This window comes from Giraffa tippelskirchi, chromosome 5 (assembly GCF_054371585.1).
Source record: "Giraffa tippelskirchi isolate mGirTip1 chromosome 5, T2T-mGirTip1v1.2.pri, whole genome shotgun sequence".
In the NCBI taxonomy this organism is placed as follows: domain Eukaryota; kingdom Metazoa; phylum Chordata; class Mammalia; order Artiodactyla; family Giraffidae; genus Giraffa; species Giraffa tippelskirchi.
In genome coordinates, this window is record NC_137279.1 from 167,424,035 (window position 1) to 167,448,639 (window position 24,605).

The following is a 24,605-nucleotide window of genomic DNA, read 5'->3' on the forward strand; positions in this document are numbered from 1 at the left end:
GCCTTTGAGGCCATCTGCTAAGTTCTCAGATCTGCCCACTTTGTTCTTCCTCAGTCCTTTCCAACTTCAGGCCCTTGAATCTGGTTCATTTTTCACCCATTTTCCTCTGGCCCCCCAAGCTTCTCTGATAAAACTGCAGGTAGGAGTGGGAGTAGGCTTGTCCCTGTCCCTGAACCCCTAGACCACAGGGTCTGCTAGTGTTACTCTGAAGATGACTGAAGTCACCTTTCCTCTCTCCTTGTCCACCCCCGCCTGGGTTTCAGACACTGTCCTGCCCAAACAAGATTAAGTAACTCTGAACACGCAGGTGAGTATTTGGAGTGCCACGATGAAAGTCTTAGATGGAGAAAGGGGGCAGACAGCCTTCTAATCACCAGCAGGTGGCGAGTCAAATTGACTGTATTGCCTAGGAGCTGACATAATGGAACTCCTAGTAGGCGTGATGTCTTCTAACTTGAAACTCCAATACTTTGGCCACCTGATGCGAAGAACTGACTCATTTGAAAAGACCCTGATGCTGGGAATGATTGAAGGAGGGAGGAGAAGGGGAAGACAGAGGATGAGATGGTTGATGGCATCACTGACTCAATGGACATGAGTTTGAGCAAGCTCCAGGAGTTGGTGATGGACAGGAAAGCCTGACGTGCTGCAGTCCATGGGGTCTCAAAGAGTCAGATGTGACTGAGTGACTGAATGATCTTAATGATCTTAAGCATCCTTGCATGAGTGCTAAGTTGCTTCAGTCATGTCCGACTCTGTGCACCCCATGGACTGTAGCCAGCCAGGCTCCTCTGTCCATGACATTCTCCAGGCAAGAATATTGGAGTGGGTTGCCGTGCCTTCCTCCACGGGGTCTTCCTGACCCAGGGATTGAACCCGCATCTCTCATGTCTCCTGCACTAGCACCACCTGGGGAGCCCTAAGCATCCTTGTGTGTACTCATTTGCCCTTCTTATATCTTCTTCAGTGAAGTCTCTGTGCAAGCTTTTCGCCAATTTTTAAAATTAAGTTTTTGTCATCTTACTGAGTTCTAAGAGCTCTTTATATATTCTAGATACAAGCTCTTTGTTGGATATATGTTGGCTTTGTTTACAGTTTTGAGGGGGTATAATTCCTATACCATAAAGTTCACGCTTTTAAAATATACAATTTAGTATATTTGAAAAGTTGTGTATTGATCATCACTGTGTCAGATATATGCCTGCAAACATTTTCTCCTAGTCTGTAGTTTGCTTTTTCATTTTTTTACATATCCTTTTGAAAAACAAAACTTTATCATTTTGATGAAGTACAATTTATTGATTTATTTCCTCTGTAATTTGTAGTTTTTGTGTTGTAGTTAAGAAGTCTTTGTGAAACCCAAGGGCAAGAAGATTTTCTATGTTTGCTTCTAGAATTTTATAGTTTTAGTTCTCATATTTAGGGCTATATTTTTTTTGTTAATTTTTTATATGATCTGAGACAAGAGCCAAACTTATTTTTTGGTCATTTTGATCATATAATTGTTCCAGCACCATTTGTGGGAAAGAGCATAATTTTCTCTTGTGAAAATCAAGTGACCATATACATATGGGCCTCTCAGGCGTTACAGTGGTAAAGAATCTGCCTGCCAATGCAGGAGACACAAGAGACGTGGGTTCAACTCCTGGGTCGGGAAGATCCCCTGGAGTAGGAAATAGTGAACTGCTTTAGTATTCTTGCCTAGAAAATTCCATGGACAGAGGAGCCTGGTGGGCCACGGATTCCAAAGAGTTGGACACGACTGAGTACACAGTACATGTATGTATGGGTCTTTTTCTGGACTTTCTAGTCTGTCTTGTTTATTTATTTGCCTATTTTTATACCAACACCAAACCATCTTGATTACCGTAGCCATATAAGTCTTGAAACCAGGTAGCATATGTTCTCCAATTTTATTCTTATTTTTCAAAGTTGTTCTGGCTATTTCAGGTCTTTCATATTTACATATAACTTTTGGACTCAGCTTGTTAATTTCCACACTCTTGCCAAAAAAAAAGCCTGCTGGGTTTTGAGATTGTGTTGAATCTATAGATCAATTTGGGAAGAATTGACATTGATTAACATTGTCTATTTCTCACTTTATTTAGGTATTCATTTTTCTGAGCAATGTTTTGTAATTTTCAATGTTTAGGTCTTTTAACATGTTTATCCTTAAGTATTTTATATTTTTGATGCTATAATATGATATTACTTTTAAAATATCAATTTCAAGAGTTTATTTCTAAAATGTGTGTGTGTGCATGCTAAGTGTTTCAGTCTTGTCTGACTCTTTGCAATCCCGTGGACTGTAGACTGTTAGGTTCCTCTGTCCATGGGATTCTCCAGGCAAGAATACTGGTGTGGGTTACCATTCCCTCCTTCATGGGATCTTCCCTACCCAGGGATCGAATCTGAATTTCCTGTGTCTCCTGCAATGGCAGGTGGGTTCTTTTCCACTAACCACCCGGAAAGCCTGCTTATCTCTAACATACAGAAATACAATTGATTCTTGTATATTGGTCTTATATCCTACAATCTTGTTAAACTCCCTTATTATTAATATTTCTGGTAACTTTTTGGTAGGAGGTATAAAATTTTCTACATAAGTAATCATGTCGTCTGTGAATAAACATGCTTTACTTCTTCCTTTTCAATCTGAAAGTGTTTTACTGCTTTTTCTTGCCTTATTACCCTGGCTAGCGCCTCCAGCATAATGTTGTGCAGAAGTGATAGGACAGCTTTGCATTGTTTCCGATCTTAGGAGGCATTCAGCTTTCTCCTAGGAAGCATTTGGTCTTTTGTAGATGCCTTTTATCAGGTTGAGAAAATTCCCTTCTATCCTTAGTTTGCTGAGAACAATTTTATCATGAATGAAGATTAGACTTTTTTGTCACAACTTCTTTTCTTTTATTAAAATGATCATATGTTTTTCTATTTTAGTCTGTTAATGTGGTGAATCACATTGATTGGTTTTCAAACATGAAGCTAATCTCACATTCTCAGGATAAGCTCCACTTAGTCATGATATGCTGTCCTTTCTATGTACACTTGGATTCCATCTGATAAAATTTTGCTACGAATTTTGCACCTACGGCTAGTAAGAATACAAACAATTCACTATGTTGTGTGAGCTCTGGATGTTGTGTCCCCTGCTCCGTTTTGGGTGGCTCTTCCCCAGCCTCACATAGTTCCCTCACACACATGGCCTGATCAGTTCTCAGCTGAAGGCATGAGTGAGGCAGATCCGTGGAGCTTTCTTTCTGGGCAGCTCCCTCTCCTCTGTTACTGCCCTGCGAACCTTTGCTGTCTTGGCTCCATAGGCTTTCACTCTGTTTCTTTAGCTCCCAGGACTACGCACCACCCAGGTTCCTCTTCCTAGGAACGCAAAGCAAGAAACTTCTCCAGACAGGAAGCTGGGACAATCAAAGGCTCACTACTCAGGGTGACTGTCCTGCGCTGCCTGTTGGTCAATGTCTGAAATCCATTGTTTCGTGTATTTTGTCCTGTGTTTTAGCTGTCTTGGGTGGGAGGGTAAGTTTTCCTTGATACTCCAGCTTGTATAGAAGTGAAGTAAGTGTAAGTAAATAAGTGAAGTTGCTCAGTTGTGCCCGACTCTTTGCGACCCTGTGGACTGTAGCCCACCAGGCTCCTCTGTCCATGGGATTTTCCAGGCAAGAGTACTGGAGTGGGTTGCCATTCCTTCTCCAGGGGATCTTCCTGACCCAGGGATCGAACCCGGGTCTCCCGCATTGTAGGCAGACACTTCACCGTCTGAGCCATAAGGGAAGTATATAGAAATGAAGTTCCAGTCTATTTTTATGTGAGAAATTTTGTCAGATTTTAGAAAGTCAGGATCGTCTGTTTTTCTCACTCAACAGTTTAACATCAGCATTTTCATGGGACTTTAAACTTTCCATAGATGTCACTGTGAGAGATGCAAAATATCCTGTCAAGAGTATGGTCAAGTTGCATTGACCTTACCCCTAAGTCTGGACAATGCCCATCCCAGCCAAGTAAAAGGAGGTACAACTCTTCCGACATCATGGGCTCCATCTTCCCTCCTAGACTTTCCCTATGGCTCTGATGTACTTCCTCAATGGAAGACATTCTGTACCACAAACTTCAATAAGACGGTGATTAGGGACTGCAGAAGAAGCATTTTTCAAATTAAACCTATTTTTTTCTTGAATGGAACAGGTGTCTGGGAGTCACAGTTACAGGAATGAAAAGGATGACATTATTCACAGTTTTCCTGTAATTAAACTCATCCACTTTCTGAATGAGGTCCTGTGCCCAAAATAATACCTATAGCTCTCATTTGGGGAGCTTGGTCTGTGCACCAGATACATTCTTGGACACCAGAGGCAGGCTGTGATTTGTTCCAAATACTGGTGAACTCCAAGAAGGCCTCGCCTGGGAGCCTTGAGCAGGCCAAGATCTGTTGGTAGCTAAACTCTTGCTCTGATGCATCTTCTGCCCGTCTGGTGCTGGTAGAGACCTGGGGTCAAAGAAAACAAGAATACTCAGCAACAATGTAATAGTAATTAACTACTGTTTATTAAGACTCAGTGCTAAATACTTACTCTTCCCCCAAACTCTGTGAGCGCTAGATTGGGAAATTACAGCTCAGAGAGGTGAATTAACTTGTTTAAGGTCACACAGCTAGAGGGTTGTGTTACTGGGATTCTAAGCTGGACACTTTTAACTTCAAAAACATTTCTTTTAACCGCTATGATTTGTTAAGCTAGTAGAAGCTCCCTGACCCAACTCCCCAATCTCTATCCACCCTTCTCTCCACACACACACACACAAATCCAGCGGAGCTTGGGTGGCTAGGATAGCCTGAACGTTGCTGAGCCTCTGGGAACATGCAGTCCTGGGAACTGATTGCAAGTGGCTTGAACATCCCTAAAGCCAAGAGCCATACAAAGGCCATGCTCCCATCCTGGAGGGAACCAAGTGGGCCCTCTGCCCAGCACAGGCCTCTCCTGCCCGCATGCCCACTCCCTGTCCCCCAAGTCCCAGAGCTCTTCCCCTGCCCTGAGGTCTGAAAGAACCAGAAAATTCTTTTTTTTTCTTTTTTTGTCTTCTTCCAGTTTAATCTAATACTTTGCAGTTGTTACATAATCTAATCAATTTTACCATAGGCATAAGAGTGTATTAAGTCTCTGATTTTTTTTTTTTTTAAAGGGGTATTTTTGGTCTCTGGGATTGGCTTCTCAGAATGCTTTTAACAAGCAAAAAGATGTGATACACTGTTAGAGTTTTTATACTATTATCACATATTTTTGTTCTCAAATTTTTTATTGAGGTATACTTGTTTTATAATATTACATTAGTTTTGGGTGTACAATGTAGTGATTCAAAATTCTTGTAGATTATACTCCACTTATAGTTATTATAAAACAATGGCTAGGTTTCCTGTGTTATACAATATATCCTTGTAGCTTTTATACATAGTAGTTTGTGCCTCTTAATCCCCTCTCCCTATCCTCCCCACCCCCTCAGAAATTTCTTTAGTGACATCTGCCATTGTCTCTACATCCAACACTCGCATTGTGGTTCATGACAATATTCTCTTTTAGGATTTTCTGGGGGCTGTTCTTCCCACTTTACTGATGAGTAGACCAAGGTTCGAGGGCTGGGGATGATTTGTGCAAGGAAACAAGGTGAGGTGTGTTGAAGATTCTGCCATACTCTGCAGAAATATGAACCACTGATGGTAGAATTCTTCCTCATTTATCAAGAGCCCTCACATCCCTTATCTCATTTGTGAATCTACAAGTACTTATGTAGTAAGTAGAAAACAGAAGGTGCTCTGTCCCTCCCGGGGGCGTGTGCAGGATCAGACAGATAACATATATTACACTCTTAATCTGAAGCAACCCTGACCACACAAATAGATTCTGGAGCCTCCTCTAAAATCATTCTGTGGATTAATTATGGCGTGTACCCTTCAGGGTGTTGGTTAAGGACAACAACAAAAAAAAGACTTAAGCAACTTGAACAGCAAAGAGGCTTGTTGAAAGGATATTGATTTGAGCCTAGGGGGCCAGGCCACCGAGGACCCAGCTGCAACCATGCTTTGGCATCTGTGCGCTTGGGGTGTCCCTGCAGCACTACTGGGGATTTCATGGAAGATGTGCCTCCATCAGCCAGAATCTGCCGTCACCACCATCACAAACGGCAGCATCAGCTAGCCTTCCCTGAGCCCTCACTAGGTCCAGGCACATGTCAGATGCTTCACCTGTGCTTGCTCATTTTACAGATGAGGAAACTGAGGCACAGAAAGGTGAAGCAAGTTGCCCAATATTAACAGTAAATGGAAGAGCCAGGATTCCACCTACCTGGTAATTTTCAGACTCCACACTCTTAACCGCCATGGTTTGCTTTCTTGCTACATTCCTGACGGTTCCTCCGCCTTGTGTCCCTCCTTCCAAGGTCCCAGCATAGTTCTGAGCTAAGTCCGCAACCCAGCTTTTAGGGAGAAAAGAGGAGACCATCTGTTCTGCCTTGATTTCCAGAGTGAAAGGCGTGGCCCTTCATTTCCACTATCTTGAGATTTTCCCACATGTGGGAGAGGGTTCAGCTGCAAGGTGACCTTCAAAAGCCAATGGCCCCTCTAGGACTGAGATAGCTCCTTTTAAGGCCTGTCTGCCACATCCAGTCCTCAAAACCTTTGGCCCCCATGTAGGGACTGAGATACACAGACTTTGGGTTCCTTAGCAAGTAGGGTCATTCCTGGGTTTCAGGGAAGAATGGGCAACTTGCAGCACTGGCTGGTGGTCCTTCCTGGGGACCGCTGCGCTGGATGCCCAGGGCCTTTTCCTTACAGGATGGGAAGCCACGTTTCCCAAGACGGTGTCATCATCCCTCACTCAGTTTTCCCGAGAGACTTGGCGGCTGCCTCCCCATCCCTGGAGGCACATCTCAAGGAGAGCTGGGCTGCTATCTTTGTTTGGCATTTTTCAATGTCAGCAGCAGAGAAGCAAAATCAGCCCAAAGGACTGCTTAATTGCAATGTAAAAAAAATCATGCTTTTTCAAGGGAAAAAAGAAGAGTTCTCCACCCCTTCAGTTTCCAACGCAATACTGTATCTGCTGATTCGGTCTCATTCAAATCCAAACAAGCACATTCATCATTGCAAAAAGTGCCATTCAAACGAACACTCTCCACAGGCCTATATTTTGCCTCAAATGTTCCCAAGCCCAATTAAGCCCGGTTCAAACTACTGAACCTCAGCAGAGGAGGTGTGGAGGAGACATGTTACAGAGCTTCCTGGAACACATTGGCCAGAAGGAAGTCTCCAGGAGCCTCGGATTGAGTCAAAAGTCCTGGCTCAAACGCCAGCTCAGACTCAGGGCATGTTCCTTCCCCTCTCTGGAGCTCAGCCCCCTTTCTGTGAAATCAGAAGATCAGGCTGGATCAGGGGTGGCAAATATGTGAATTTGCACACCCATTCTTCCTTCCTTTGACCATGTCGACAACTCCAACTGCTCATTTACTTATTTACTGAGCCCAGATTTGGTCTCAGAATCCTTCTCAAAACAGCATTCCAGGCAGTTGGCACTGAGATGAAGTGTGTTGCCTTCCCTGGGCCAGAAGAGTCTCCTGGGTCCCCTTCCAGGTCACACACTTGAACTTTGAGAGCAGCAGCAGCAGCCAACACACCCTTGCTGTGTGCTTCCTGTAGGCTAGACAGTATTTTGAGTGCTCAGTCTGCGTGAATACTTACTTGGCTCCTCAACAACCTCATGAGTGTTCCTAATGGGCCCTACTTTGTGGAGGAGGCAGACTGGGTATACAGCCCCAGGTTACTCAGCTGTGAGTAGAGGAGCCCGGATTCAGACTCAAGCCATCAGGTTCTAGACTCAGAGCTCTTAACCCCTCACTGCAGTGTAGGTCTGTCAACAGGAGCCAGTCTCTGCAGTGAGATGGGGGTCACACCTGGATCCTTGTTATGCCCCAGTATGCTGCACTCAATACTTGTTTGTAGACTAAGCAATTGAATGAAAGATTGATGTGAAAACAAGAAAAACGCTGGAAATTATACAATAATAATCATAGTCGCTCCCATTTATTAAGTGCTTACTGTGTGCTGGACTTGACTCCCTCTCCCCACTTGGGAGGAGCTCAATAAATATTTGTTGAAAAACGAGGATAGTAACAATTGTCTTATCCAATAACTTTGAGGTAAGAACCCCACAGCCTCATTTCATGAAGGGGAAAATGTTCCCTAGTTTCCTCTGTTAGCAATGGGCAGAGCTGGGCTGTGTCCCAGCCTTACTCTAAATCCTGCTCCTTCTGGACTATACCTAAGTGCTCTGGGAGGACCAGGAAAAGGGCAGCTGAGAACTTGGAGGGCATGTGTCCCCATCAATCCTGCCTGGGGATGCCCCCTACCCCACAAGCTGCTGAGGTAGAAGAGGTTATGGGGCCAGGCTGGGGCAGCCTCCATGTTTCTGTCCTTGGCATCCCCCGACCCCCACTCCTGCCCCATCAACCCGGACCAGCCTCCAGGGGAGAAAACAGCCTGACCTCGCTCAGGCAGAGGCTCTCCAGTCCTTTTGACTGTGACCCATGGAGAACTCTGTTTTATACACACACTTTAAAACAAATCCTACAGGACAATATTTACCCTTTCTAATGGTGAGTATTGTGAGAACTTTCTGTTCTACCAAAAGAAAAGGGCCAGTATTGACGCACTAAGTTGGTTCCACCGCCCATGAAGGGGTTGTGTGATTTGAAAAGCCTCACTCTAAGGTCACCCGTTTAATAACAGCTCATGCTAATCGAGTGCTCACTACCATCTGTGCAGCTAGGAGCCCATCTCACACACACAACAGCCCCAGTAGGGAGATCATCACTACTCCTATTTTTCAGATGAGGGAACCGGGATCTGAGGCTGGAGTAACTCAGCAGTGTATCCCTGATGTATTGGTCAACCACGGCCACAGAACGAGTGACCTCGACAACCACAGTGTTGCGCTACAGTAAGCATTTATTTCTCACTGGAGTGTGAGTTGGCTGAAGTGACTCTGCCCCCTAGGTCTCCTCCTCACCCCCGGGACAGCAGGCCAGCTGGGACATGTTCCTTTCCTACCAGCGGTGGTGACACACGAGCCCCACCCCAACCCCCATCTCCACCAAGCACGTTTCAAGCCCCTCCTTGCTCTACACATGCCAACTCCCCAGCCACAGCGATGCACTGTTGCTCTTTCAATTAAGGCTTTGGGCTTCTCAGAAGAAGAGAAAAGACAAGGATCTACATAATCAGCACAGCAGCTCGGCACGTTCCATGCAGACTGCTTTTTGGGTTTAGAGTCAAATAAAAACAGCATTTAAATATCATCCATTTACATACTCTATGCCAAGACTTATAATTCTTTGTGTCTGTGCTTTCAGTGAATCAATTCCTTTAAGAAGAAAGAAACAAAGGAAGGGAGGAAGGAGAGGAAGGAAACAAGCCAGGCGAAGAGAGAACCACAAGGGCAGACATGTGGGCCAAGGGCCTCACATCTCTGAGCTGAAATTTCTTTACCTTTAAAATGATGACACAGATGAGTATGTTCCAACATGCTGCTGAGTGACAAAATTAGGTTATGGCACAGCATGTAGTGTCTCATTTTGCAGCTTTGTATTCATATTTAATATAAATGCCTGTGCGTATGTATTTAGGTGCACAGATGTCTGAAAAAGGATCACCTAAATCTTACCAGTGGTTACTTTGCAGTGGTGGTATTGGAGTGATTTTTTAAATTTTTTCTGTTTACTCTCTGTTCTGAGTGAATGTTTCTACCAGGAGAATGCGTTTGTGATCATCAGAGAAAGCAACAAGGGCAATCCCATTTGCTCAACAAAATGGAAAACACCAGGGGCTGGGTCCTGCCCCAGTGCCCTCAGAGGGAGGCAGTGCCCACCTCCTCTCTGGCCCTCTTCTGGAGCCCAGGCCTGCTTATCTCCCAGACAGGGTGCTGGCTTGTGCACACCCCCTCCCTGCTCTGCTGTGTCCTTGTTCTTCTTGCTCACCCTGGACACTCTAGACATCTTCTCTTTCACATTCCATTTCCCTCCCCCATTCCCATGACCCTAACAGCACGGGGTTAATATTCACTAACACTCTATGAGGTTGTGCATTTGTGCGTTCATTCATCCATTTTCCACATATGCACTCATCTCTCCATCCCTTTGTCAGACACTCACTGGTGCCTGCTCTGTACCAAGCTCTACGCTGGGTGCCAGGGACCCAGAGATAAATCAGATGCCAGCCCTCAAAATATCCCAGTATAGCATGTGACACGTATCAGCCAACAGTAACCTGTACAGAGCGTCCCTTGTAGCTCAGTCGGTAAAGAATCTGCCTGCAGTGCAGGAGACCCGGGTTCGACCCCTGGGTTGGGAAGATCCCCTGGAGAAGGAAATGGCAACCCACTCCAGTATCCTTGCCTGGAAAATCTCATGGACAGAGGAGCCTGGCGGGCTGCAGTCCATGGGGTCGCAAAGAGTCGGGCACGACTGAGCGACTAATACTTACTTACTCACTTACTAGCCTGTACAAAACGCTACAGGAGCACAGAGGAAAACTTTGATTCTCCTGGCCTAACCCTTCAGCTTACAAATAGATGGGTATTACCACCTCCATTAAACAGAGGAGCACAATAGAAGCCCTAGTGCCAGAAAGGGAAGGCCCTTAGAGGCATCTATTAGGAACTGTAAATACATGTCATGTGTAGCATCACCAATCAAATGACCATAGTAGACGTTACTGATCAGACAGGCATCTTTCCCTGTGAACCAGGGGCACCTTTTCTAAAATATAAGTTTATTTATTTATTTTAGATTCTGCTGGGTCTTCATTGCCGCTCGGGCTTTTCTCTAGTTGTGGAGAGCGAGGGCTAATCTCTAGTTGCAGTGTGTAGGCTTCTCATTGCAGTGGCTTCTGGAATGTGGGATCTTCTTGGATCAGGGATCAAACCCATGTATCCTCCATTGGCAGGCATATTCTTCCCAACTGGGCCATCAGGGAACCCCTGGGGCACCTTTGAGTCAGCATCTGCACTCTGTGCCAGGTGGCCCTACCAGTGAGCTAGAGCTGGCATGTGTGTTATCAAGTCCAATCTCAAAGACAGGGAATGGAGGCTCCGAGAGGCTCAGAGGTGCCAAAGGTCACTCAGCAAGTTAATCTCCAGACCCCTTGTTCTTAGACACAGAGGGAACGGACCGCAGAGAACTTGTGTCAGAGTTTGCTATGCACTGCTCTGCCCTGCCTCCTTGTGTCACTGGTGTGAGCTCCTGGCTCCCTCCGTTTTCTGTCCCATGGCAGGCAGGAAGGAGGGATGATCCTCGGCTGAAAAAATTCAGGAGGTGTTGAGGTTGGCAGCTCTTTGGCGGGCCCGTAAATTGCCAAGTGGATTAGAAGGGATAAATAAGCCGGAAGACGCCAGGCCCACCCACGGTAATGGGCACAGTTTGCCCGTATTTCATTTCAGATCACACCGGAACAGAGCAAGAATTACAGACAAAGTGCATAAACCTAAGCAGCCATGCCTGATAATTTACACTCCTCACAGTCATTTTTAATGCGCAGTGTCTGCCTTCCTCCAACCTGGGAAACACTAAATCCAGCTGCTTGAAGAACCACTTCATATTATGATATGCCCAGAGTCTTTCTCAAGACCTGGCTTGGTTCCCACAGGAGCTTCCACTACCTACTCTGTGGCCCTGCTCTTGGGACTGAACAAGAGAATAGTCTGGCAGAGGGGGCACTCGACACATGGTCTGCTCACAAGCCCATACCCACAACTATTCTCCAAAGCCCCATCACACGTTAGGCATTAGAATAAGCTGGGAGCACAGGCTTTGGGATCATGTGCGCTTAGATGTGAGTCCTAACCCCAACATCTATGGATGATAGGAATTTGGATGAGGCACTAATCTCTCTCAGCCTCAGTGCCCTCATTTATAAATGGGTTAACGAGATCTACTCCATGCAGTGGTTGTGGGGAGGCCACGCTGAGAATATGTGTCTGACACTTAGCATGGCACCAAGTTAATACTTTGAGGATGACAGTTAACATCATGGTTATTGTCCAGTATGATGGACCTCCCTCCGACCCTGGGGCCTATCTGAGATGCCCTCTAAGCCTAGGTTCACCGAGTTCCATACCAAACACAGAGGATGGACTCTGTATGTATTGGATGGATGGGTGGATAGATGGATGGATGGAGGAGTGGATGGTTAGGTGGATGGATAGACAGGTGAATAGCTAGAAGGAAGGATGTCTGAAAAGTTTCTATTTCTCACACAGAGACCATCAAAGCAGAGATCTGAGAAGGCCCAAGTTTGGCCTCCTTGATGGCTATCTCAAAATCGACATTTCCTGCTTTCCTGTGTCACCCATCACTCACCCACCATTAGATAATTTCCCTAAACGCTTCCTAAACCTACCCAGATCTTCAGCAAGACTGCATAGACTCCACCCCACCCTTGTCTTATTCTGCCTCATTCAGCCCCAAATCCTTACTTAGCACTTGAGACCTTTGTGGCCAGGCCAGTCCATCCGCGTTTGAGCTGGGCACAGCAATGTGGTCCATGGAGGGAGGGCTGGGAGATGTTGGATTTGCTCTGGGCTCAGCAGTTAGAGCTGAAGCATCGGGGGAAGATGGCCTGCAGGCAAGTGTGACTGGAATGAGGTTCTGGGCCCCTTTGGACCGGCTCAGCTGGGCCTGTGGGCATCCTTTCTTCCAGCTTTAATCAAAGGCTTGCTCAGCAGCCTACTGTCTCAGCGAGACACCCAAAGTGGCACAGGGAGGGGCCTTCCTCGTATCTCCTGTGCCACTTGACACACAGGAAATTGCTTTTCATGAACTCAGGCAGGAGGCAGTCCAAGGGGAGCCACTGCCTGGTGACGAGTGACATTCGTAAGGTGCAATCTTCATTCCATGCAGGCAGGGTTAGGGCTGCATAGAAGGCCCGCGGCAGTGGTGGGCTGCTGGATCCTGGCCCTGGCCTGAGGCTAAGTGCATCAGCCAGTGGGGCTCCACCAAGGAGATGTCAGGAGACACACGGGTGGAGGTGGGCAGGGTGCCCTGGAAAGACCAGTGCCAGGTGCCCACTGCTGGTTCTGAGCCTTGGTTTCCTTCTCTTTAAAATGAATGCAATAGCCTCTCCCAATTCACTGTATTATTCTGAGGATCAGACAAACAATTTACAGCAATCATAGCAATGCTTGCATTTGTACAGCACGTTACAGTTGACAAAGGCCCTTTCCTTCCCAAGAATACAATTTGGTGAATATTTTCTCCTCACCTGTGAACTGCTGCCTAAAATTCTACCATTAGTTCCTTGATCCTAATCCTTTATTGCTCCCTTCCTGCCCCTTTCCAGAGGGCAGCATTTGTGTGCTCCAGGATGGAATGTTCGAGAAGGAGAAGCAACAGCTGCCGGCTCCTCTGCACCCTGCTGTCTCCTTCCATCCTTGCTGTGGCAGGTTAGTGAGGAGCAGAATGGTGCAGGGGCCTCCCTGTTGAGGGAAGGACCAGGACAGGGGGTCTGGGGTGCCGCAGAGAGGGCTGGCTCTTCTATTTTACCCTGGGAGGATAGGGGGAGGGGAATGCCCCCCACAATTGCCAGCTGTCCCCGGATGTACACTGGGTGTTTCATAACGTGTTATGTGATGCCCCCACAACCACCTCTAAGTAGACAGGGATTAATATCCTCATTTTATAGAAGTCGAAACCGAGACCCAGAGAGGGCAGGGAGCATGTCCCAGCCACAAGCCTAGGAGGTGGCCAAGTCAGTACTCAGATCTGCTCTGTCTGGTGGGGGTGGTGGATGGGGGAAGGAGGACAATTAGATGGGTCTTGCACATGCCAATAGACAGACAAGTAAGTAGGGTGTGGAGCGCTGGTGGATGGTGAGGGATGGGATCAGGAGGGTACAGGTTAAGCCACAAGTTACTAACAAAAGGTGGAATCAGGCCTCATCCCTGGAGCTCAGAGTTCTCCTGGACTCTCCAGGAGACTCTCCTGGGCCTCACTTGGCCCCCTAGTCATGGGCAAGAGAGGCCTTTATCTGGCCAGTGTCTCCAAGAAGCCTGGGTGGGCCTTCAGGGAGGGAAAATGGTGGGGGCAGCAACAGTAGAGAAGGCTCACTTCCTTCCACCCTGACCACTGAAGAGCTCCGCTTCTGTCAGCAGCCCCTCCCATCTCCTCCCACCCCACCCCCACCCCACCCAACCCCATCCCCACTGCCCAGGGATGGGCTGGCAGGAGAACTGTGGTGAGTTGTGTCAGAGAGACTCCAGGCTTCTAGAATATTCACAGCATCACTCCCGCCCTAACAGAGGAGGCCCACCCTGGGGGGGGCCGGAGTCCCCTGGGAGTTCCTGAGTGTTCCACGCAGAGCTGTTTCCCACCCCAGCTTCCAGGAGCCTCTCTTCATCAAAGGCTTGGCCTCCTCCATTATTCACCAGGCCCCGGCCACCTGCCCCGAGATCCACGCACATGAGGTCCACTCCTCCCCCGGCTCCTTTCACCCTGGGAGCCTTGCACATCAAATGCTTCTCCCTGTGCTTGGTTTTATTTTTAAATATACTCAAATCCTTCCTCATCTCCTAATTCACCTGCAGGGACAGCTTTCCCTTCCAGGCCAGAAATCTTGACATCATCCTGGAAGACTCCCTGTCTCTCCCACCCACATCCAGTCTGTCAGATCTTGTGGGCTCTTCCATCAGATTCCAGCATCTTCCACATTCTCACCCTGGGCTGAGCATCCCCGATTTAGGCCTGGACAGTCACAGCAGCTGGTCATTGCTTTTCCTGATTCTGCCTTGTTCCCTGCAGTCTCTTCTCAGCTCAGGGTTGAGAATTGTTGCTGTTCAGTTGCTAAGTTGTGTCCAGCTCTTTGCGACCCCATGGACTGCAGCATGCCAGGCTCCTCTGTCCTCCACTGTCTCCCGGAGTTTGCTCAAATTCATGTCCATTGAATCGGTGATGCTACCTAGCCATCTTATCCTCTGCCTCCACCTTGTCCTTTTGCCTTCAATCTTCCCCAGCATCAGAATCTTTTCCAATGACTTGGTTCTTTGCATCAGGTGGCCAAAGTATTGGAGCTTCAGCATCAGTCCTTCCAGTGAACATTCAAGGGTGATTTCCTTTAAGGATTGACTGGTTTGATCTCTTTTCAAGTCCAAGGAACTCTCAAGAGTCTTCTCCAGCACCAGGGTGGAGAATGAGCCTGATCAAATCCAGGTCAGATCACACCCCCACCCCAGGCTCAGAATGTTGCGTGGCTTCCAGATCACTCCAGCAAAACCCAAAGTCCTTACTATGGTCCTCGGGCCCCACCTCACTTGGCCTTGTTCCCTCTCTGGTTCCCCCCACCCCACCCGCCGGTCCCCCCCTGCTCACTCTGCTGCCATACTGGCCTCCTGTCTGTTCCAGTGCCCTCCGGGTACCCTCCCACCCTGGCTGTTCCCTCTGCCGAGAACACCCTCTGCCCTCTTCAATACTGCAACCCGCCTCCCCAGTGCAGCACACCCAGTCTCCTTCACCTGCTCTTCTTTCCTCACTTGTTTCCTCCACCAGCTCCCTAATTTGCTTATGAATTGTGTCTATTGCTCATTGTTCCCCTGCTTAGGCAAGACAGAGGCAGGGATTTCTGTCTTATTCATCCGTGGATCTCAGAGCCTAGAACAGCACTTGGCACATTGGAAGCACTCAATAAATATTTGCTGAATGAGTAACGTAAGTCATTAGAAATGTTTTAACTGTCTTAAGTAATCTACCATGTTATAAAAATTATGGAAAGCAGAAAAGAAAGAAGAAAATTAAAATTACTCATGGTTTTACCACTTGAACACAGCTTGTCATATTAATGGGTTTGGAGATAGTGTCTTCTAGTCCCTTTTATTCAAGTTTTTATAGCAAGAATCCTGAATTTCTTGTCTACTCCAGACACTGTCACAGACCATTTCTAAATATCAGTTTCTTCTTTTTTCACAAGCCTGTGGAGGGTATCGTACCTAATTTTCAGATGAGGAAACAGAGGCCCAGAGGGGTGAAGAAATTTTCCCAAGGCCAGACAATGTTTGTAACGATTTTGTTAGTACTGGACATGGTAATTTTATCCTGCTCTTTTCACTTAACTATATAATGATTACGCCCCTGTGTCATTAAAACTACTTGTAAACATAATTTTTAATTGGTTACAGAATATTCTTGCCAGAGAGCATGTTCTTATTTCTCTAACTAATCCCTTAGAATTAGAATTTTGAATATCCCTTAGAATTTTGGATACTTCTCAATTTTTACTATTATAAACAATAGATGAATATTCTTAAACATAAAGCTTTCCCCAGATTTTTTATTATCTCCTTCATGTGGGTGACAAGAAAGGAAAACCCACGGGTAATGTTGTACAAACTTTTAAAGAAAAGTCTCCGGATGCTTGTTACCAAACGCCATGTTGACGTCTGCAACTGGACTGGTTCTGGGTGTGTGTTGAGTGAGGGAAGCTCATTTCAGATATTTTCCTGTGGTGTCTTTGTCCTATTCACAGCCAGAACAGCTTACGTTTCTCTGAACAAGGGTCTTGTTCATTATTGAAGCCCCAGCCTCAGCATGGCTGTATCCACTGCCTCGAGTTCACCGCATTAATATTGCAGGCAGTGCTCTTGAGGACCTAAATATTTGATCAGAGTGTGTGCTGGGCTGTCAGTGAGCCTTATTTGGAGCAAATGAGACCCTCCCTCCCTTTTGCACCACCCAAAGCCACCCTCAGACAACTTGGTCAGTTGTCTATGGAGAATGAATCACTGTGGAGAAGACAGGGTAAAACAATAAAGACATGTATTAATTACCACAGTCTCAGAATTCACTTTTTATATCTCACATCTGACAGCCTGCAATAGTATTCGGCCATCTGGATGGGAGGGAAAGGCAGGGGTCCATGACCCCTAGCCAAGGCCTGGCGCACACAGGCCCCCATGCATGTTTGTCTGTGAGTGAGTGATTTGTCCTTGAAAACTAAGAATATGCATTCACTCACCACTTATTAAGCACCTACTGAGTACCAAGCTCCGCGCTATGCACTTTGTAACGATTGTTTTAATTGCACTTAGAACAGTGCCTAGCCATAATGTTTTTAAAGGGTTAGCTATTATAATAATAACAAAGAAATGCTATTATTTATTTGTTATTATTAATTATTATCTCAATTCTATGAAGAAGGCATAATCACTGTTCTCATTTTACAGATGAGAAAACAGAGGCCCAAAGACTCGGGTAAGGAGCCAGGAGGCTGGCCACAGACCTTGACTATTCACTCTAGATGTAGAACTGGACATGGATGCCCTGGCTCTAGCTCTAGGCTCGGGGTGCCTGGGACTCCACGCTTGTCTATCCAGGTTCCCCTCCGGCTCTGGCATGAGCCCCAGGTCTCTGGTCCCTGCTCCTTGCTCAACTTGGCTACAGGGGGAGAGGGACAGATGAATTCCTCAGGCTACTGGACAGGCATAGCCCTGAGGGGAGAAGACAGTGGTATTCACAGAGGAGGGCCCTCCCCTCAAGCTGACATCTAGCTTCTCACTGCTAATAGAGCTTCAAGGCCTGAGTGACAAGGGCCTGGAAGGGGAACAGAAGTGATCTGCAGGGATGTCTGGGGGATGATATAGTGCAGAGGATGGTGATGGACGAGGAAGCAGCAAGCTGTCCCTCAGGAACACACTTGGCCATGAGACACTAACACCGAGCTGGCACCTTGAGACGAGCCCACGTGTAGCAGCCTTGTCCTGCACCCCAGTGAAGAGTGAAGGTCTACCCCATGTAGGGGCAAAGGGGAGGGGCCAGACTCGCCTGTCCGGTCTGTCTAAGGTCACTACCTCATTGCCCTAGGCAGTCTTCTGACAGATGGATCCTGGTCCTTACATTCTCCCAGTTGTCTCTGTAACACCACGTCTCCTGTCCCAAGAATACTATTATTCTGTGAAAACAATCAAGCGGGTGTGTGAATTTGTTCTCATTGGTGTTTATCGTGGGGGTGATAATAATAATGCTGTATCTGTATGACTAGACTCATTCACACCCACAATCACTGATTCTCTCATTCATTCATTCTTTCATTCACCAGACATGCCAGGAGGGGCAGAGTATCACTCCTTTACTTTAAATCCTCCACTGATTTCCCATCACACTTAGAACAGAAATCAGACTCCTCACCTGGCCTGCAAGGCCCTGAGTAATACAGCCTGGGCTAGCTCTCTGATGTCTTCTGTCTGTCTACTAGCACCTGCTGTTTCCTTTGTCTGAAACTCCCCTCCTCAAATCTTCCCATTATCTTTCAGCATCGGCTCAACACCCCGTCCTGGCAGGCCTGACACCCGAGGTGGCCTCCCTACCAGGGATCCCTCTACCCCATCACCCTGTTTATGTTTCTCAATAAATTATTTCATTTAAGGAATTTACCTGTTCGTTGTTCACTCCCATTGTCAAAGCCCATGAGAACAGGGCCTTGTCTTGTTTACCGCGGTACCGTGAGTGTTCACACTCAGGCCTGGCATTGATGAAGAAAGAAGGGAGGGGAGGGAGGGAGACCAAGCAGGTCTTTTGTGTTGGCTTTGAGGTGGTCTTGGGGGCACAGCTGAGAGTGCCTAGAAAGCAGAGACTGGGGGGCGGGGGAGGGACGGACCCTGCAGGTACCACGACCCACTGTGCTCGGGCCTGTGGGGTCTCTTTATTTCAGGAAAGGAACAGGGCAGGTGTGTCTCTGACCTTGTTACACGCGAGCCTCTTTAAAGACAGGCAGGGGTTCGGAGGCCCCGCTCTCCCCCTCCCCCGGCACTCTGGGCCGGCCCCTCCTCACGGTCAGGTGCACGCAGCGCTCTCAGCCAGGAGCCTGCCTGCCCTGCTTGTCATTCCGGCCGCGGCTTCCTTCGCTCGCGCGCTTCCCACTGCGCCAGGAGTGGGTTTCTGATAACGTCCGAATAAATTATTTAAGAGACTTTCCGCCAGGCGGGGATGAAACTCGGCTGATAACCGGGCAGGGGCTGAAGGGGAGGTTCAGGGCTCCTGCGCGGGCCGTGGCGGGTCACCCCGCGCCCCCTGCAGGCTGTTTGGCGTCCGCTTTAGCGTGTTAATTACATCTGCTGCCCCCGCGGGGCGGGGGAGGCGGCGGCCTGGGGATGGTCTCACTCTTGGGTGCAAAGAACCACGGAAGAACCGTGGGGCAGGGAGAACAGGCTGGGGTCACTGGCTGAAAGGACTAGAAGGAGCCCCTCAGAAGCCCCCCAAACGGGAAGGGTTCCTGGCACAGGCAGGAATCGGGGCGGGGAGCCCCTGCCGGAATGGCGGGTATGGCATGCAGGGAGGGGTGCCCTGTGGAGAGTGGAGGGCCTCAGACAGGGATGTGGTTGTCGCCTGAGGAAACACCTCTGAGCTGGGGAGAGAAATAGAGGGTGGACCTTTCAGGGGCCTGTGTTGTCACTGTGGGGACCCATGTGGGCCTGTGAGATGCCAGCATCCTTCCACGTGACCGGACAGGGGTACTGACTAGGGAAGTGGGCATCAGGCAGGTTGCTTGCTTTCTCTCAGGGGGAAGATAAGAGCACAGCCCCTTCAGGTCACCGAGTGTGGGGAGGTGACGTAAAACGGCTTGGTGACCACTGAGTGGAAGTAGGGATCAAGCTCACATGCCCAGGTGTGTAACACCTTCTGGTTTTTTCCAGGAAAGCCTAACCTGCCCCAGGGGGTGGGAAGAAGGGCCTTGTGGCTTAGGCTAAAGGACGGATTGGTTCCCACCAGTCACTGCCCAGTGGTACTGTCCCCAGCCCCTGGTGCTGGCAGGTCTGTGGCTCTGCGGCTTCACTCAAACCTGGACCCCGTGGGTTCTCCCATCTTTGGAGGAGCCAAAACCATGTGCCCTGTCCTACATGAGATCCTGTTATTTCAGGGCCTGCATCTTCCCCCAGTGAGGGCTGCTGTCTTTTCCCTCTGGGGGAAATTCCTTCCTTCCCCTCTCCCCAAGCTTCCCTCAGAGGGCCCCTCACAAACATAATTTCCCTAATGAGCTTTTGAAATCCAAACCAGGAAGAGAAGAGCCCCATTATAAGCCTTTCCTGAGCCAGGTTAATGGAGCCCTTGCTTGAAAGAGAAAAGAGAGGGGAAAAATACCAGGAAAAAAAATATAAACTTGTATCTCACATGATACTCGTGCCCTCTGTAATCATCAGTAGCAGCAGCATGCTGGGGGCTACCAAGATTCTTCCTTTGCTCTAAGGTGGGTGACAGAGTGGGCTGGTGATTGCAAGGGGTGGGGCAGGGCCCAGAGGCCCTGGGCAGGAATAATGGTGGGAGAAGGGGGTTTTTGGCTGGGAAATGGGTACCTAAGCTTTGAGTTTCTTTCTAAGTCTCAGGAAAAGTGGGTACCTAGTTGGTGGAGTCCATATCCTGGAAAAGCTTTGTCTGCAAGACAGTTTGGGGGAAAGGGGCTCAAGACCTGGCTGCCATGTGCCAGCTGTGACCCTGGACCAGTGTTCAAATCCTCTGAACATCTGCCATCAGTAATCTTAATGTAAAGCACCCTCACTCTGCTCCTCATTTCTGTGGAGCACTCAGCTCACAGGATGTGTTTTGAGACCCAGAGGGCTGAGAGGTAGAGAGCTGGTGTGGTGTTTGAGGTGCTGGTCTAGAGAATGAGGAAGCCAGGACTGAAGTGATGCTGTGTGATCTTAGGAAGCTGTGGCCCCTTCCTAGGCCTCAGTTTCCCAACTTTGAGGGGAAAGTCCCTGCCCTGCCCACTAACAGGGCACAGATAAATAATAATAGCTCATCCTTATCGAGTTCTTCCTAGGGGCTCTGCTGCCCTAAAAGCCATACGTGTACATCTAGTTTAGTCTGCACAATAGTCCTGTATGATAGGAACTATGATCCCATTTTACAGATGAGGTCACAGAGGCACAAATAACTTGCCCAAAGAAACAGCCAACAGTGGCTAGGGCTGTCTTCAGAATCAACACTCTTAACCATCACACCGTGCTTGGGTAGGGGAGGATTTGCTTTCCAAGTTCTTGGGGTGTCAAAGCTGGTCCTGGCCACTCTCAATCTCCAGACACTGGCAGGACCTGCCAAGGTCCCAGAGCCTGGAGGTGAGCTCTGCTCTTTCCCCTCAAAGGGAATCTGGAGGAGGCTGAACCCAGGGACTTAGGACACGAGCTGTTGATGGGACTGTTGGAGGAGGAAGTGGGGGAGGTCTGGGGGTGGCAGGAGAGGGCAGATGGTCGACAGCGGCAGCAGCCTCGCCTGCCTCTGCACTCAAGGAGCAGATCTGCATCATCACACTGGGGCTGCCTCCCGCCCCTGCCAAAAGCTGGCGATTGCTCCCCGGGGAACAGCAGCTGCTGCCCCAGGAGGGCTGCCTGCGGCTGATGCCACGTGGGAGGCCGAGCCATCGGGGCCCACCTGGCTCCCAGTTGGAAGGATAAAAAGAAGGAAGCAGAACTCCCCTCAAACCTCTGCTGGGCCAGACCCTAGAAAGCACTGCCTCGTCTTCACATCATCCTCTCAGCAACCTGCAGTGTGCAATTGTGTGACCGCCCAGTTAACAGAACAGAACTGAGGGCTAGAAGCTGTGGGCAGAAAACATGCAACTGAAAGCAAAGGGGACAGCTGAGCATGGAGAGTTTACAGGCCCTGCAGGGGAGATGCAAGGTTGCCCAGAGGCTAAGGACTCAGAGTCAGCATTTGCTCAGCACCTGTTTCATGCCTGGCGATGTGCTGGGGCCTTTAGATCCTTTTTATAGACAGGCAAATTGAGGTTCAGAAAGAAGGAGGTGGCCAGGGTCACGCAGCTGGCTGTGTCCGAGCTAACAGCAGTTCTCTGCCCTCCTCGAAGTTTTAAGTCTGTTGGGAGAAACGGATTCATATCAGACCCAAAGCAACTGAGTGGTGATTGAGATATAAACTCCTCTGGGAGGAGAGTGCCAATCAAAAGCATGCCATGAAGGAGAGAAAAGTATGTGAGTGGGGACATCTGGGCTGCTGAGCACCAGTTTAGAGGCAAGATAAGAGGAGGGCATTCCAGGCATGGGAGGAGCAGGAGCAAAGGCCTGGAGGCCGAGCAAGTCAGAGTGGTGCTCCGAGAACTGTGGGGGTCTCCTGGGAGGCTGGAGCCCTGGCCTTGAGAGTAGGGAGGGGTGGGAGACAAGGTGGTGGAAGCCTCTCTGTGGTTTGGAGGAGGGAAGGCATATGGGAAATGGCTGGGAGGAAGAGCAACAGGGCACAGGCCACAGAGAGGCGGCAGAGGAAGAGCTGGGTGTGAAGGGAGGCACTGTGGGTGGGTTCAGCTGGACCAGTGTTCTTGGGTTCAGGCTCTGGCATCAGACACACCTGGGTTTGAGTCCTGGCTCTGCGCTTACTTGCTGTGTGGCCTTGGAAGTTGCTCATCCTCTCTGAACCTTGGCTTCCCCCTATATAAACAGCTGCCCTCAGGGGTTGTTGTAGATGGCAGCTGTGAACCCAGGGCCTTTCATTTCTTCTTTCCAACCTAGGAAGTAGGAGCTGTCATTTCCCCCATTTCACAGAAGGGCAAACTGGTGATTGATCATGGCTAGGATGTAAAGATCCAGATATTTCAGCCTATCTTGGGTAATTAAATGAGTCATGTCTGCTCCAGGGGCGGCTGAAGTTCTCTTGGACCAGCATTACCCTTTAGCTTTTCGATCTAGTCCTGTTCCCACCCTCTCCCTCCCCCAGGTGTTAATCCCTAGTAAATATCCTCCACATCAGGCCCCACCTGGGGGTCTGCTCCTAGACAACCCCACCTGCAACAGGCACATTTACATTCCAGACAGCATGGCTGAGTCCTTGCTGTGCCCACAGACTGCTCTTGTGGGCAGCATGACCCCTGAGGCCAGTTCTCAAGCCTCATCCTTCCAAAGGCTCAAGGAGGAGCAAGGATGAACCCATGAACATGAGGAACCTGTGAGCCAGGAGGGGGCCTGTGGAACTGGTGACACAGGGCCCTATAGAGGGCTGAATTGTTGTTTAACCCTAAGTCATGTTTGACTTTTGTGACCCCGTGGACTGTAGCCCACCAGTCTCCTCTGTCCGTGGGATTTCCCAGGCAAGAATACTGGAGTGGGTTGCCATTTCCTTCTCCAGGTGATCTTCCTGACACAGGGATCAAACCTGTGCCTCCTGCTTTGGCAGGCAGGTTCTTAACCACTAGATCCACCTGGGACGCCCAGTGGGCTGAATGTGTGTGTTAGTTGCTCAGTCATGTTCGACTCTTTGTGACCCCATAGACTGTAGCCCACCAGGCTCCTCTGTCCATGGAATTCTCCAGGCAAGAATACTGGAGTAGGTTGCCTTGCCCTTCTCCAGGGAATCTTCCCAGCTCAGGGTCTCCAGCATTGCAGGCAGATTCTTTACCATCTGAGCCACCAGAGAAGCAGTGGGATGAATGGTAGCCCCCAAAGATACAACCTTGTCCCAACCCCCAAGACCTGCAAGTTTTGCCTTATTTGAGAGAGGGTCTTTGCAGACACTGAAGTTAAGGATTGGGGGATAAGGAGATTGTCCTGGATTACTCACGTGGTCCCTGAATCCAATGATGTGTCCTTGAACGAGTGAGACAAAGAGAGACACACACAGAAAAGAAGGTGATTTGAAGATGGAAGTGATGTGGCCACAAGCCGAAGAAGCTGTGGCCACTAGACGAGGAAAAGAAGGAAGCCCCTTAGAGCCCCCAGAGGGAGTGTAGTCCTACCTTGATGCTGGACTTCCAGCCTCTGCACTGAAGGGGAATATATTTCTGTGGTTTTATGCTTCTCAGTTTGTGGTAATTTGCTGCAGCAGTAGCAGGAAGGGAGTACAAGCCTTGTATCCAGTTGGAAGCTTGGGGAAACTTTCCAGGAAATCACTGGAGGTCCCGGAGTTTGGGCTGGGGGTCAGGAGAGAGGAGGCAGGCTCTGCAGAGGGAGTCTTGTCTATCTTGGATTTTGACCTTGAGTAGGAAGTACTCCTCAGGAAGGGAGGGGAGAAGACAAACCAGGGAGAGAAACATGGTTTGCAACAGCCTGAAGAATTGAAAAGCAGTGCTTTCCAAAAAATTCAATTTGTAAATATCATGGGGGTAGAAAGTTCCTGGAGGAGAGAGGAGAGACACTCAGGAGGCAAGGGCCTAATCACAGAGGTCACTGGGTGTCCACATGAAGCTTGTTTTTTTAAATGTTATAATTTAGAACAGTTTTAAACTTCCAGAAAAATTGCTGAAAGTAGCATAGAGAGTTCCCATACACCCAACTTCCCCTATTTCTAACATCTTACCTTAGTATAGTATTCAGTTACAACTAATTATTAAGTACGTTATTAAGTCAAGTCCACACTTGATTCAGATTTCCTTATTTTTTACCCAATACCCTTTTGCTGTTCCAGGATCCCACATTACCTTTAGTTGCATATCTTCTTAGACTCCTCTTGGCTGTGACAGTTTCTCAGTCTTTCCTTGTTGTTGATGATCTTGGCAGTTTTGAGGAGACCTGATCAGGTATTTTGTAGACTGCCCCTCAACTGTAATCAGTCTAATGCTTTTCTCGTGATTAGACTGG

The 24,605-nt window shown here is 48.4% G+C and overlaps 3 long non-coding RNA genes across 3 annotated transcripts in view; 2 read left to right on the forward strand and 1 right to left on the reverse strand.

The window, feature by feature from the left end:
- The window catches only part of LOC145507469 (uncharacterized), a 40,480-nt gene extending 30,708 nt beyond the window's left edge, over positions 1-9,772 (forward strand). Inside the window, exons 4-5 of the long non-coding RNA XR_014054887.1 lie at positions 8,884-8,993; positions 9,406-9,772. This is a non-coding gene — a long non-coding RNA (uncharacterized LOC145507469). The remainder of the gene's footprint in view (positions 1-8,883; positions 8,994-9,405) is intronic.
- Positions 1,902-23,793, reverse strand: LOC145507470 (uncharacterized). The gene is made up of 3 exons (XR_014054889.1): positions 23,765-23,793; positions 21,750-21,897; positions 1,902-4,498 (listed from the first exon to the last, which is right to left on the reverse strand). It is a non-coding gene; the product is annotated as an uncharacterized LOC145507470 (long non-coding RNA).
- Positions 14,355-16,861, forward strand: LOC145507471 (uncharacterized). The gene is made up of 2 exons (XR_014054890.1): positions 14,355-15,252; positions 15,641-16,861. It is a non-coding gene; the product is annotated as an uncharacterized LOC145507471 (long non-coding RNA).
- Positions 23,794-24,605: the final 812 nt, after the last annotated feature.